The sequence below is a fragment of the Miniopterus natalensis genome, chromosome 1 (genome assembly GCF_054644295.1).
Source record: "Miniopterus natalensis isolate mMinNat1 chromosome 1, mMinNat1.hap1, whole genome shotgun sequence".
Taxonomy (NCBI): domain Eukaryota; kingdom Metazoa; phylum Chordata; class Mammalia; order Chiroptera; family Miniopteridae; genus Miniopterus; species Miniopterus natalensis.
Genome location: NC_142081.1, coordinates 60,883,314 through 60,897,112, shown reverse-complemented (window position 1 = coordinate 60,897,112; position 13,799 = coordinate 60,883,314).

The window sequence follows — 13,799 nt, the reverse complement described above, 5'->3', positions numbered from 1 at the left end:
GACTACAATTTCTTTGCACTTTAGAGTTAAACTTGTAGAGATCAGTGTTTAGATTTTAATTTTTCTGAGGGAATTACAATGTGAGGGTATATATTCAAATTGAGGGCATCTCCACATTGTTAGCATTTTATTAATAGTTTCTTTGTGAATTTTTATTTGATTTTACTGCAGAACCTCTGAGGTTTTATTGAACAGTTGTAGCAGGTCAGAACTTGGGAAGGTAAATAGAATACAGAGAACATTTTTGGCCTTGGAGTCAATTTAATTAATGCGTTGTTCTGACCCATTTCAAGGCCTCCTGAGGCAAACTCTCCTTCTTGCAGGAGACCTGCCCAAACCAGCTGTGCTGGGTGAGTTGGTTTAAGTCCAGGCAGGATTCAGTGTCTGTGGTAGTGGATGTGAGGCCGACTGCAGCATGCTATAATGGAACTGGTTACAGGCTCCAGGACTCTAGGGGGCTCCTTCACTTTACAGTCCTCTTGAAAGGGCCCTAGAGTTGTGGCAGCCAGGAAATAAGCCGCATTCTTTAATATCAGGTTTGTTAGTTCAAAATGTGATACTTTGGATTCCATGTGGCCTATTCCTTTGCTTTTTCTTCAGTTGGATCCAAATTTGGATGGAAAACAAGCACATTAGTCAGGCTCCTATGAACTTCCCAACAATTCTTTTCTCTTCTCTCTCTCTTTCTCTGCATTGGTCTTCTAATTGATCTATTTCCCATCAATCTTTGATGCTTCCTGCCTGCCTTGTAGGCATCTGAGTTTGAATTCTTTTACTTAGAGTAGAAGATCTTAGCCCTTTTTGTAACATGAACTTCTTGGTCAGTGTAGAAAATCTGTGATCCCCTCAGAATAGAATCTTTAAATGCATAACATGAAACAGGATCATAAAGGAAACTAATATTGAATCACAATTCTCCAAAGTGTTGAAAAACAAATTTGAGATATAATGAATAAGAATATTTACTAGTGCATTAAATAACAAGATCTAGTAGTGAACCAGTAAGTACTATAATTTCAATGCACTGAGTGGTACAAACAATATTTGAAGATATCTCTAGCCACTGTAATAGAATATGGAAATATCTGTGACATCCACTGGTGACAAAGCTATAGATAATGATAATTCTGATGTGAAATGTGTCACATTCAAAATGAAAGAAATGCTAAATTTCAGTAAAAGTTAATGAAAATAAATATGCATTTTTTTCCTTTTCAAGTTCATGAACTCCCTCCATGGAAACCGGTTACAAATTCCAGGCATAGAGTGGCTGCCTATTGCTTATCTGCCATATAAAAATCCAAGAATTGGCGCTGGCTCGGTGGCTCAGTGGGTTGGAGCATCATCCCATACATCAAGATGTTGAGGGTTCGATTCCCCATCAGGGCACATACCTAGGTTTCGGGATCAATCCCCAGTCAGGGCGCATACAGGAAGCAACCAATCAATATTTCTCACATAGGTGTTTCTCTCTCTCTAAAAATTAAACAAACATACATACCCTTGGGTGAGGATTAAAAAAAAATCAAAGAATTCTGTCTTCCCAGGCCTACACATCTTACCAATCTCCTTCTATATCACTCCTCAATGCTAACTAGCTTTTATCTGAAGGAAATCAGCTTTTTAACAGTAATACACAAAATATTCAAGTTCGCACACATGCAATTAATTCCTTTACGTGATCACTCCAAACCCTGAGCCTTATGCACCGCCCATTACATTGCACTCTCCAGTCTATTGAAAATGCCATCATATCTCAGTAGCTCATCTCATTTAAAACATGAGAAGACCCACTGAGTCTTCATGGAAGTTAAAGCTCAGTGAAGACAGAAATTTTATCTGTCACATTCATATCTGCATTCCCAGTTTGAAGCACACAGAAGCTCACCAGACATTTGCGGAATGAATAACTGATCCACTGTTCAGTGATAAACTCAGATTTCCAAATGAAGCAAATGCATACTAACGAGGCTAAGACCTCTTTGGGGAACGTGAGCATGTTCCCAATGAAACTGGCTTTACTTCTTAGAGTCTACGTCCCTATTATTAGAAAATAAGTTTCTCCTTGCAAATGCTGCCCAAATACACAGAAAATGAGTAAGTACCTTGATTTTTTTCTTACAAAAGATGTAGTGAAAGAGTGTCTCAATTCTCTCATTGCATTTAACAGGAACAAACATGAGTTCTGCACTTTGGGAACTGTTCCAGACAGGGTCTTCATAGCTACTGCCTGTTATGATGCTTCAGATGCTTTAAAAGCGTATTTGCTCAGTGACTCATGTTAACCTCTGCTCTTTTCAGATTATTCAGTAACTCAGGACTTCGCCATTTTTTCCTGAAATATATAGATAATTTTTCAAACATAAAAATTATCAGTTACATTTTATCTTATGTTTTTAAAATATGTATAGATAGAGCAGTTGTTTTTCAGAGGTGATTGTTTTGAGTGGGAATTGCCACTGGGGGGTTTTCTTGAGTGGTAGTACATTAATACATATCATAATTTGTTTTTAAGAGCATAACATGTTTTTCAAACTGCGGATTGAAATCCACCAGTGGATTATAAATCATGTTAGTGAGTCACACTTTTAAAAGCGAAGCAGAACAAAATAGAAAATATCAGAATGCACTATACATAGTAAAAATAAGGAGTGTTTGGTAAAACTTTTAGCATGCGTGTGTTTACTAAGCTGCAATCTAAAATGTATTTGTTATCATGGGTCAGAGTGAAAACATTTTAAAAACATTTATTATGGTCATTTTATTGAATTATAGATTAAGAAAAAACTATGGCTCCAATATAGCCCTACCTAAGGTCACAAGGCAGTGGACAGTTTAAGCAATAATGTATCTCCTAACTTTCATACAGAGAAGGTTTTATCCTTGTTTGGAATTTTTGTTTTTTGTCCATAATAAACGAACTAAGGAGACAAACGTATCTGGTTAAGTCACACAGAGTTCTTATCACCCCGAAACCTGTTGCCCTGGTGTTTGTGTTTCTTGACTTCATATTCTTTAGCTAGATGGACTTTACTGTGGGCACTGAAGCCCTATATGGAATATATTTGTAAAGGGTTTAGGTAATTCCTGTATCACAGGACTGTTTACAGGAATTAAATGACATAACATGTGAAAGCAACCAGCACATGACTGGCCCACTAGAAATGCTGGCCCACTGGAAAAGCTAGACTTTGATGTCCTTAAGTTTGCCTCTCATAGGTATTTAGCAGGACAGTCAATAGCATAAGAACATAAACTTATTTTGAAGACTTCAATATCTTTTATTCATAAAATGTGACCAGATAAGCAAAACCATGCTAATATGATAAATGCTGTTCTGTTAATATTGTATTTTAATGCAATCAAGCCTCTGTGCATGACAATACACATAACTACTTTTGTTGTACTTAATAGTATTATACATAAATATTTTTCTCTATCTAATGGAGAAAAATACCCCTGAAATACAGAGTATTAGGCTTGAGTTTAGGTATCACAAAGAATTTCCTAATATAATGGTGATTAAGTAACATAGCACAGAATTGTGTCATCTTCTCCCTGAATTTTTTTTAAGAATTATTATTTAAAACTGCCTCACTCTGTGCTAATTAGTGACTGAGGGACAAACCATATAATTAGCATATTGTTTGTCCAAGTCCATATTCTGTGATTCTTTTTCAAATATTTCAAAATTAAGTTCTAGGTAAATTATCCCAACAGCATGAAGTTGGAATTCCTTTAGGGTGATGCTGGGTTCCATTTGAAATGTATTTACAACCTGCTTGGGCACAGAAGTCATTGTCTTCAGAAACCTGGTGTAACTGAATTGACAGTTACTATGTTGTGACCTGGAGTTCACATTAAAAAGGGTCACCCAAGCAGAGTAATGGAGTTTATTTGGTTATTTATGATTATTGGTACATCCTATGCAATATATCTAAATTGAATTATAATACCAGATAGGAATAAAGCTTGTGTATCATACATTATCATGTATGATCAATAAATGATTTAATATCCTCTTTAAAAAAATTAAGCTCTAACTTTACATGCTATTTTCTATAAGGACACATTTATAAATTAATTACATTTAACTTAAAGATTAAGAATTTCTACATCTGATTCAACACTATTCTACATCAATTGTCTTGAGGTGAAATACCAATAAATCACCCAAGAAAATGGCTTTCTCTCTTATTTGAAGACTACATATCCCAACTTAAAATTCCATAGTGTAATCTGTTTTCATGTTTATTAACTGTTCCTGGGGAATAGCATACTTGACAAGTTTAATCAACCTCTCCCTTTTAAAACTCTAATATAGATTCTTTCATTAATAAACATTTATATGAAACACCTATCTGATTGCTCTGAAGATAAATGAATAACAGCTTCATAGCTTTGAAAGTGTTAAGATGCCACACCTGTACGTAAGGTTAACAACGGAGAAAGAACTAGAGTAGTGCCACAAGCTGGCAACACTGTACTGGGACACAGTCTCATGGGGAAATTGGAAAATCAAGATAAGAATTTGAATCTTACACTTAGTTTTAGCTTCCAAGGTATAAATATTACCCACGAACACCTGAAGGAGCTGAGGAACAACAACAACAAAGGCCTGCATCCATAGAAGATATATGAATCCAAGGAGGACCTATGGGCATCAAAGAAGGACCTTCCCGAGTCGGTCCCCTGTGTTGAGATCAAATTCTGTTGCATGTTGCTTGATATCTTAGGACAAAGAAAAACCAATATCGCAGGACTATATTTTCACAATAGCTGAAAAGCTCTTCCTCCCCTTGAACTTGAAGATGATCTCTTGCACCATTCTTTGACAAGCAGCAGGCTGTGGAAACAGGGCAGTGTTTTTCCAGAGATAAACAAGGTTAATGGATATTCCATGATGGAAAGCTGCTGGTTCTAGATGCTGCCAGCTCCTGCTCAAAGCAACTTACAGAGAGGTTGTCTGGCTTTCACTCACTTCACCCCAAGGCATCAGATTACCCAACACAGGCTATAAATGTACCTCCTTCCTTGTTTTCCTCATTGCCTCAGCTCTTAAATGGGGAACCTTGAGCTAGAGGCCAGCTCCTGCCGTAGCCTAAGGTCCCACACACCAGGTCCCAACGTGCTAAATTCAAGTGACATGACAGAAACAGGCAAGCCTCCCTCTCTCCCTTTTTAGATTGTTTGAAAATAACAATAGTTATAACCAAGAGATGACGAATCCATAAAAAAACAACAACACACTGATGATGCACATAAGTCTATTATTGCTAAAGAAGCATCCAACAAGTTGCAACTAATTTATTCCATCAGATCGAGTTAGATATCCACACTGCCACACCTCATCCAGTCAGGGGGTGAATGGGAGACCCTCAGGGTGACTGCTTAGTGCTTGAAAAACAAGCAAGCAGTTGAGCCTTTTATAAAAACTCAGGCCTACCTGTCCAAATAAATCAGATCTCTGATAAGAAAACTAAGATTTCAAGCCTCCTTCAAACCACAGTCATAAATGTAAACAGAAGAAAAACATCATGATTATGCTAAGTCTGCCATAAGAATTACCCCTGCCTGTAAACCCCAGGTTGCATAAATCATGTTGTTTTGAATTAAAATTGGCCTATAAGTTCAAGGAAGATCTAAGGATGAACAGAAATTTCAATCAATCTTGCTCACTGTGGCATTTCAGTAATCCTGACTAGGTGCTCACTAAATATTTGATAAACAAATGAATGACTCTGCTGGTGGGAACTGACAGTCAATGAGTAATTGTGTAAGGTAAACATTTAAGTTGCAGACTGGTAAACTTGAGGCAGACTTGTTCTTTCAACTCTTTGTGAGACATAAATAACTATTATGCCAGTAGTAAGGTGCAATCCATATTTAACCCCAAGGAGATTTTGTTGTGCTTTATTTTTTTATCCTTCTAGTAATTTAACTGGGAGACAGTTAGACATGTTTTATAATTACTTAGGTAGGAAGACTACACCAAAGAACCTTCACACTAACCCTAATGTACTAGGGCTTTACCACCCTTGTGTTTGAAAGACCACACAAATTTAACCACCTGGATGGGAAACAAAAGTTGATGCCATGGTCAGTAGGACAGTGAGGTCAGTCTTAATAACATAGGTAGTGGTGTCACCTATTCTTTCATGCAACACTTACTAAAAATTTACTTTATTAGTCCTAATAGACTAGGTTATACTGCAGTAACATGTAAGTCACCAAGTCTCAATGTCTTATACCAACAAAAGTATGTATCTCAATCATACAAAATGTTTACTGTTCCAATAATTCACCAGGAGATTTTTTTCCATCCAATAACTCAGGCATCTAGGCTTCTTCCACCATGTGATGCCTTCATCTCAATGTGTCATGTCTATGGTATTTCTAGGAAAAGAAAGTGAACTCAGACCTACTCTTAAATACCTATGTCCAAAGTGACACATTATTTTGGCTTACAGCAAGAACTAGTTATATCATCCTGTACAAATAAAAGCACATGGATCCTTGGAAAGTTCTACATGTCTCTTTCGTAGCAAGAAAATGAGATACCTGCTGGGAAATGTTTAGGCATTTAAAAAAGTACATACTGACACTGTTGGGATATCTGCCCACTCTAGCACTCATCTCTATCTTCATCCATTCATTCACTCACTCACTCTCCAAGTCACTCATCCACTTAGTATACATTTATTGAGTATCTATCTGCCAGGATTTCCAAGGAGGACAACATAAAAAGATGATTAAAACTGATCTCCTTCATCAAGAATTGTATAGTCTAACATGCAAATAAATGTGTTAAGCAATACTATAACCATAATTCAATGCAAGACCAGCTATGATAGAAATTTGTAGAGTGTAAGAGAAATACATTCATTCACTTATCCATTCAGCCAGTACTCTACCTTAGCATATGCCATGCCCCATGGTTAGCAGAGATACTAAATAATTTTCACTGGCTACAATGGGGAAGGAATGAAAATAAATGATATTTGAGTTGGTCACTAAAGAGTGAATCTGAGTTTTCCCCAACCATGAAAAATATTTAGGTTTTCATATGATAAAATGTACTCAACCATTTCTTGCTACAAAATCTAGTAGTTAAAAGTGCAGGCTAGCAATAGATGCCTGTCAATGCTGATTCCTCTGTTTATTAGCCATTTATTAGCTGTTGACTTTAACTTCTCTGATCTTCCGTTTTCTCATTTGTAAAACAGCAACAACAATATCTACTACCCAGATTGTTTTCAGGCTAAAATAAGAAAACACATTTAAGTCTCAATAAGAAATAATAAGTGTAGGTTATTATAATTATTGTTATTTTCCCAGGAGGGGGAAGAGTATGCAGGTTTTGTTCTAGCTATGAGATGGAAATGAAGTCAGTCAGGGTTCGTCATAAAGAACAAAGACTGGTCTCTTCTGGAATTCTTGTGTAAAATACAACAATGATTATAACTTTGTTCCTCATATGAGGTAATGTTTTCCTAGGGACATTTAACAGTATTTAGCCATCAATTAATTGGCATCACATCAAAAGAAACACCTGTGTTCCTGCTAATCTGGTGTGGTTTCTTAATCACATCGATAGGAAATGAGCAAAGCATGTGATGTGGTAGAAGAGAAAAATTGGAACGGCTCTGCTTTATATGACACAGTTTACTGGGATCTATAATAAATCCTAATTTGTTTATATTTGAGTTTAAACTAAAAGTGCAAAAGAAATCCATTACCCTAGACTAGGAGCCTAAAGAAGTTGGAATATATCACTTGAAGGGGAAAAGAACTTCACTCAGAAAAGAGTGTGATTTAATGAGATGGCAATAACTTTGGGGGAAGCTGGTAAGGCTGTATCTGAGGACCAGAGTTCTAGCAGATACAGGAGGAACAGTTCTTTTGAGGGGAATAACAGTCTATGTAGCCATAGAGGTTTCTGTGATTGGAGGCAAAAGGAATGATGAAACATCTCGAAGCTGTTGCCTGTGATGGGTACAGGAATTTTAAAGCTTTGGAAGATCAGAAGAGATGTCTGACTTCTGCAAGAGATTCTTCACAGATACCTTTAATCATTTACTATCTTCCATTTTTAACCTGTTAATTCTATCTAAATTTCTTTATAGTAAAGAGATTCATCTTTGATGTCCCACAGCACCTATTACAATGTTTTATATATTGTTAAGACATACAATAAGCATTTTTTTTTCTTTTTTTTTTATCTTTATTGATTTCAGAGAGAGGAAGGGAGAGGTAGAGAGAGCGATAGAAACATCAATGATGAGAGAGTCATTGATCAGCTGCAGCCCGCAACCCAGGCATGTGCCCTGACCGGGAATCGAACCCGGATCTCCTGGATCCTAGGTTGATGCTCAACCGCTGAGCCACGCCCGGCCGGCTACAATAAGCATTTCTATATTGTAAGAATTGAACTACATCATCTTTACCTTTAATGCATTCCACTATCAAAGTACTTCTTTATCCCATATCTATAAATATATTTGGATCCAAGTGTGGCAATTTACATTTCATCATTTGTTCACTCATGTAATCATTCATTTATAATGAATATTTATTAAGATTTATATTTATTATCATATGTGAGCGTCTCTAAGCCCTACAGGGCAAGAAAAAAGATGTTAAAGTCAATATCTTCACTAAGAACTTATAAATGAATATATTTCCCTTATTAGCAGAAACACTCTTTCAAAATGGACAATCTAATTAAACCTCAATTCAATTCAACTAGTACTTAATTGGTAACCACTATATGAGCCTGTTGTAAGTATTAAATACTGCTTTCCAGACCAGCATATTCACTAATGGGAGATGAAGGAATGACTCTAGAACTGAGCGAAATGAGTCCTCCCTACACAGCTTTGAAACAAAACATGGGCCAGAATCGGTTACTCTAGAACCGCCCTTAGCCAGCACATACCTAGCTGGAAGGCCCTATTCCATGGTGATGCTTTCATCCAAAAGGAAAACCGACTTGTGAAATACGATGAGGGAAGGAAAAATAAGCAAAATAGAATGACAGCTGGGGATTCCCCGATCCTTCTTCTGGGGCTTGTCTTCCTTTGCTCTGGGAAGAACTACCACAGACAGAAAAAGCCAGGTATTCAAGTGAAACACTATGACTTCTTAGATAAGAACAAGACTTCAGCTGCATGCAGATAACACTAATATTAACAAGATTTAGAAAATAAGCTTAGAATCCCCAGAGCAAAAAGCATCTCCTCAAGGGGAAAGAATGCAGGAAGTAATGTGTACCGTGACCAGAAATTTAAAGTATTAAGTGAAGCACAGGGACCCACACACATTGAGGTTATGAGCTGAACGTAAAGAATGCAACTGATGAATGTCTCACATTCTTGAGACAACGCATTGGCTTCATTCTGAGCAGCCACATCAGTAGGGGCCTGTTGTTAAGCTGATCTCTTGGCAAGTGACTCAGCAGTCCTGGCACTGTCGGAGAGACCATCTGCCGAAGAAGAGATCTTTTCAGGTACATCAGAACGGCACTGTCTCAAATAACCTGCCCAAGCTCCTAGAAACTTGACAGGGAGTTTCTAGGAAAGAGGCCAGAAATCATGCAGTTAACAAGGGAGATCAGGCAGCGAGTTTGATAGAGTTATTACCCGAGTCTCACTTTATCCAGAGATCATTCATTGCTTACTGTTTCTCCTAGGTGGGAACTTCATTTGCTTTTCTGTGCAGGTTCCCTATTAGTAACCTAGTTCCTTAACCCCACGTAACTTTTGAAGTTTGGGGCCTGAGGATAAGAAACTGGATTGTGTCCATATAAAGATGAAGTCTCACTTATAATGAGCCACTGAATGCTCCTCAGACAGTATTAAGTTGCTATTAAGTTGCTTTTTAAGAGGTATGGGTTTAAATCCTCACTCTGCCACTTGTGAGATTTGGGAAGAACCACTTAAACCTCATGTTCCTCATCTATAAAATGGGGATAATAGTATCCAGCCTACTTACATACTTATTTTGAAAATTCAATAATGTGAACTGTATGAAAAGTGTTATGAAAACTGTAAAGCCCTAGGCAAATACAAATCCTCACCATTGTAACTTTTTTTCTGCATGTAACGACTATTTTTATTTAATTTTTTCACATTCTACTTTGTAATAAAACAACTTTAAATAGTTTTCTTTCCCCTTTGACACAGCAAGTTATTTAAAGGAATTTGAATCCTTATGTCTCCCAGAAGCAGCAGCCTAGAACCTTCCACATGCAGTCAGTGAATACAGGGGAAGATCCATTTTGTGGTAAGAGGACCCCTGTGGCACAGAGTTTGCAGCTCTGATGGTTGTTTTCATTGCTCAGATTTTTTTAAAAATTTATCTTTATTACTGAAAGTATTGCAGATGTCCCCTTTTTTCCTCCCTTGATCCCCTCTACCAGCATCCATCCCTGCACACACACACCCAGGCCTTCTCCACACTACTGCCTGTGTCCATATGTTATGCATACATGCAAATAAGTTCTTTGATTAATATTATATATTTTAAACTTCAAGGGAAAATAGATTACTTATTTCCTCCTAAAGCAGTAGTAATTTCAGGTAGAATTCAGGAAACTACCAGATATAAAATTACTCCTAGAATGTCATGTTTCATAGAGCAATCTCCTTATGACAGAAGAACACCTAAGCCAAAACCAGCAGTGTTTACCCTTTAAAAATGTGCTTCCTCCTCCACCTCCCAAGTATTCAAGTTTCTTCCTTGTTCCCCTTTCTCTAAGGCCTAGGGCTGGTGGTTGCTTTCTATTGTTGCTACCCCAATTAAGCCATAAATATCTCTTTTATGTCCCTTTTAGAACTAAACCTTTCACCTAGTTGACAATTCTTTATGTTAAATTTACTTGTTCAAGTTACTAGTGTTGTTTCTGTCTTCTGATTGGATCCAACGCAGCAGAATCAGTACTGAGCAGCATTCCAGCTCTCCTTCTGGAGCTGTAACCCCAAGAACCCTTCTTCCTAGAGAAAGAGATGAAATGCCAGCCCCGTAGACACATGTATGGACACTCAAGAGCCTTTCAGCAATAGTTGTAGCACCTGGCAATATCCTCAAAGGACTTTTTTAGGAATTGAGAGTCATGGGAGTCAAGCCCTTACTTTAAACTTCTACAGTTTGGGCTTTATACTTTTTTTTTTTAAAATATACCTTTATTGATTTCAGAGAGAGGAAGGGAGAGGGAGAGAGAGAGACAGAAACATCAATGATGAGAGTCGTCATTGATCGGCTGCATCCTGCACACCCCTAACTGGGGATCGAGCCCACACCCCAGGCATGTGCCCTGACCAGGAATCGAACCACAATCTCCTGGATCCTAGCTCAATGCTCAACCACTGAACCATGCCCAACCAGGCTATATTTTACTTTTTAATGTGTTGTTTATTAAATATAAACACACATTTATGCATGCATTTGCCCCATGGGTATGAAACATATTATTGGATCCATATATTAAATGTACAGCATATTCTTTTTTTGCAATAAAATTTCTAATGAGATGTGTAAGTCCTCATTAAATTTTAGACAAGACTATGCAGCTCTTCCTTCTCAAAGCAATGGTTCACCTGGCAGAAACTACTGAAGTTCAAAAGGGGACCATCCATCACTTTTTTCCTGTTGACAAAACAAACAGTTGTATTTTCTTTATGGCAGGACTAGTCTATCTGGTGGAAAATATTAGGATTCAACATGTACCTTGAATAATTTATTAAAACTGTCTTGTTGAATTGTTTGTATTTCACTTATTGTGTAAAGGTTTTCTGATTTGGGGGGGGGGGGGCAGGGGAGGTAAGCCTAGAACATTAACCCAACTGATTCTTGCACCAAACTGTGGGGTATGCAAGGCTGACCTTTTCTGCTCATTTTATAGGATAATATGGATTGGAGAGTTTAAAGGGATTAGCTGAGGTCACACAAGAAAATAGAACAGGTACTTGCTTACTCTTTTCCACTCTATTATACTGCCTCTTTATGGTTCCTTTTTTAAATAAATAAATCAATATAGTATTTTAAGGGCTAGATATTATTAACATTTGTTATATTAACCACATACTATATATATCAAACATTATGCCAAGTGCTTTTGTATGGATTGAAACATTAAAAAAAATACCTCCTCAGAGATAGTATAATTATTATCCCTATTTTATGGGTGAAGCTTAAAGAGAATAAGAGAGTTTCTGAAGATTGCATAGCTGTTAAATGCCAGAATGTGATTCACACCCAGGCCACCTTAATATAAGACCCACATATTTATGTCATATACTATCATGCTCCCCTTACTAGACAGATATTTACTGAAAACGGGGTCAGCAATTCCTGTTTAAAAAAGGAAAGAGAAGAGGTCATAAAAGTTAATAATCTAAACTTTATTTTTTATTTTTTTTTTAAATATATCTTTATTGATTTTAGAGAGAGGAAAGGAGAGGGAGAGAGAGAGCTAGAAACATCAATGATGAGAGAGTCACTGATCGAGCCCGCAACCTGGGCATGTGCCCTGACCGGGAATCGAACCCCGATCGCCTGGATCCTAGTTCGACGCTCAACCGCTGAGCCACGCCCGGCAGGGCAATAATCTAAACTTTAAAAAAATTTGCTATTTCTTAAGACATGGGGAACACAAAGTAAATAGAGTAAATACATGATAAATAAATCAGCCTAATAAAAATCATTTTTTTAAAAATCATACAATTCTATTAAGAAATGAAAACTAAATGTAAGAAAAATATTAAGTGAACACATAAAACTATTAATTATATAGGTTATAGTTTTATCCTAAAACACTACTATTAATCAGTTAACTTTTCAAATACTATTTTTAGAGCAGTTTTAAGTTTACAATAAAATTGAGTGGGAGGTACAGAGATTTCTCATATATTCCCTGCCCTCACACATGCATAGAATCCTTCATTACCAACATCACTCACCAAAAAAATGGTTTGCTTTTTTTTTTAACCAAGGATAAACTTATACTGACACATCATAATCACCCAAAGCTCATGATTTACCTTAGGGTTTATTCTTGGTGGTGTACATTCTATGGGTTTGGAAAAAATGTATAACAACATAGGGCCATCATTATTATGTCATACAGACATATTTTCACTGCCCTAAAAATCCTCTGTGCTCTGCCTATTTATCTCCCCACCGCCACCCATGATAACCACTCATCATTTTATTGTCTCCATAGTTTTGCCTTTTCCAGAATATTATATAGTTGGAATCAAAGAGTAGGTAGTTTATAATTTTTAATTAATCATTTCCTCTGGTCTTAGAAAGGAATATGGGCAGATAGGGGTTAGAATTAGTACTGCTTTGAGAAAAATGCAATACGTTACAGAGTTTTTCCATCAAGTACAAAGTGAAATGATACAAACTTTATTGGGTTAGAAAGATAAAGTGCCTCTGTAAGCAAATGACAAACAACTAGCCTGGAAAAATCATTCTATGAGTAACTGGCAGGCAGACTCTCACATTTGGCCATGAAAGCCAAATTGGTACTGAACTTGCCCATTCTCCATAAATAATTATAAAAATGGAAAAAAGAAAAAACAAACAAAAAAACCTGAAGCAACAGTCTTCAGGCATCAGGCCAGAGGTATTAGGAGACAGTCATTCTTGAGAGAAGAAAAACACGTGTGAGTCGCATGTACTTTCTGGCTTTCTGACTTGAGGCGCATGGAACCACGCTTTAGGGAAGCAACACTCAAGAGGAGATGCCAATCTCACTGAGCTAAAGAGGCAGAGATGGAATTTCGAGGCTGCCG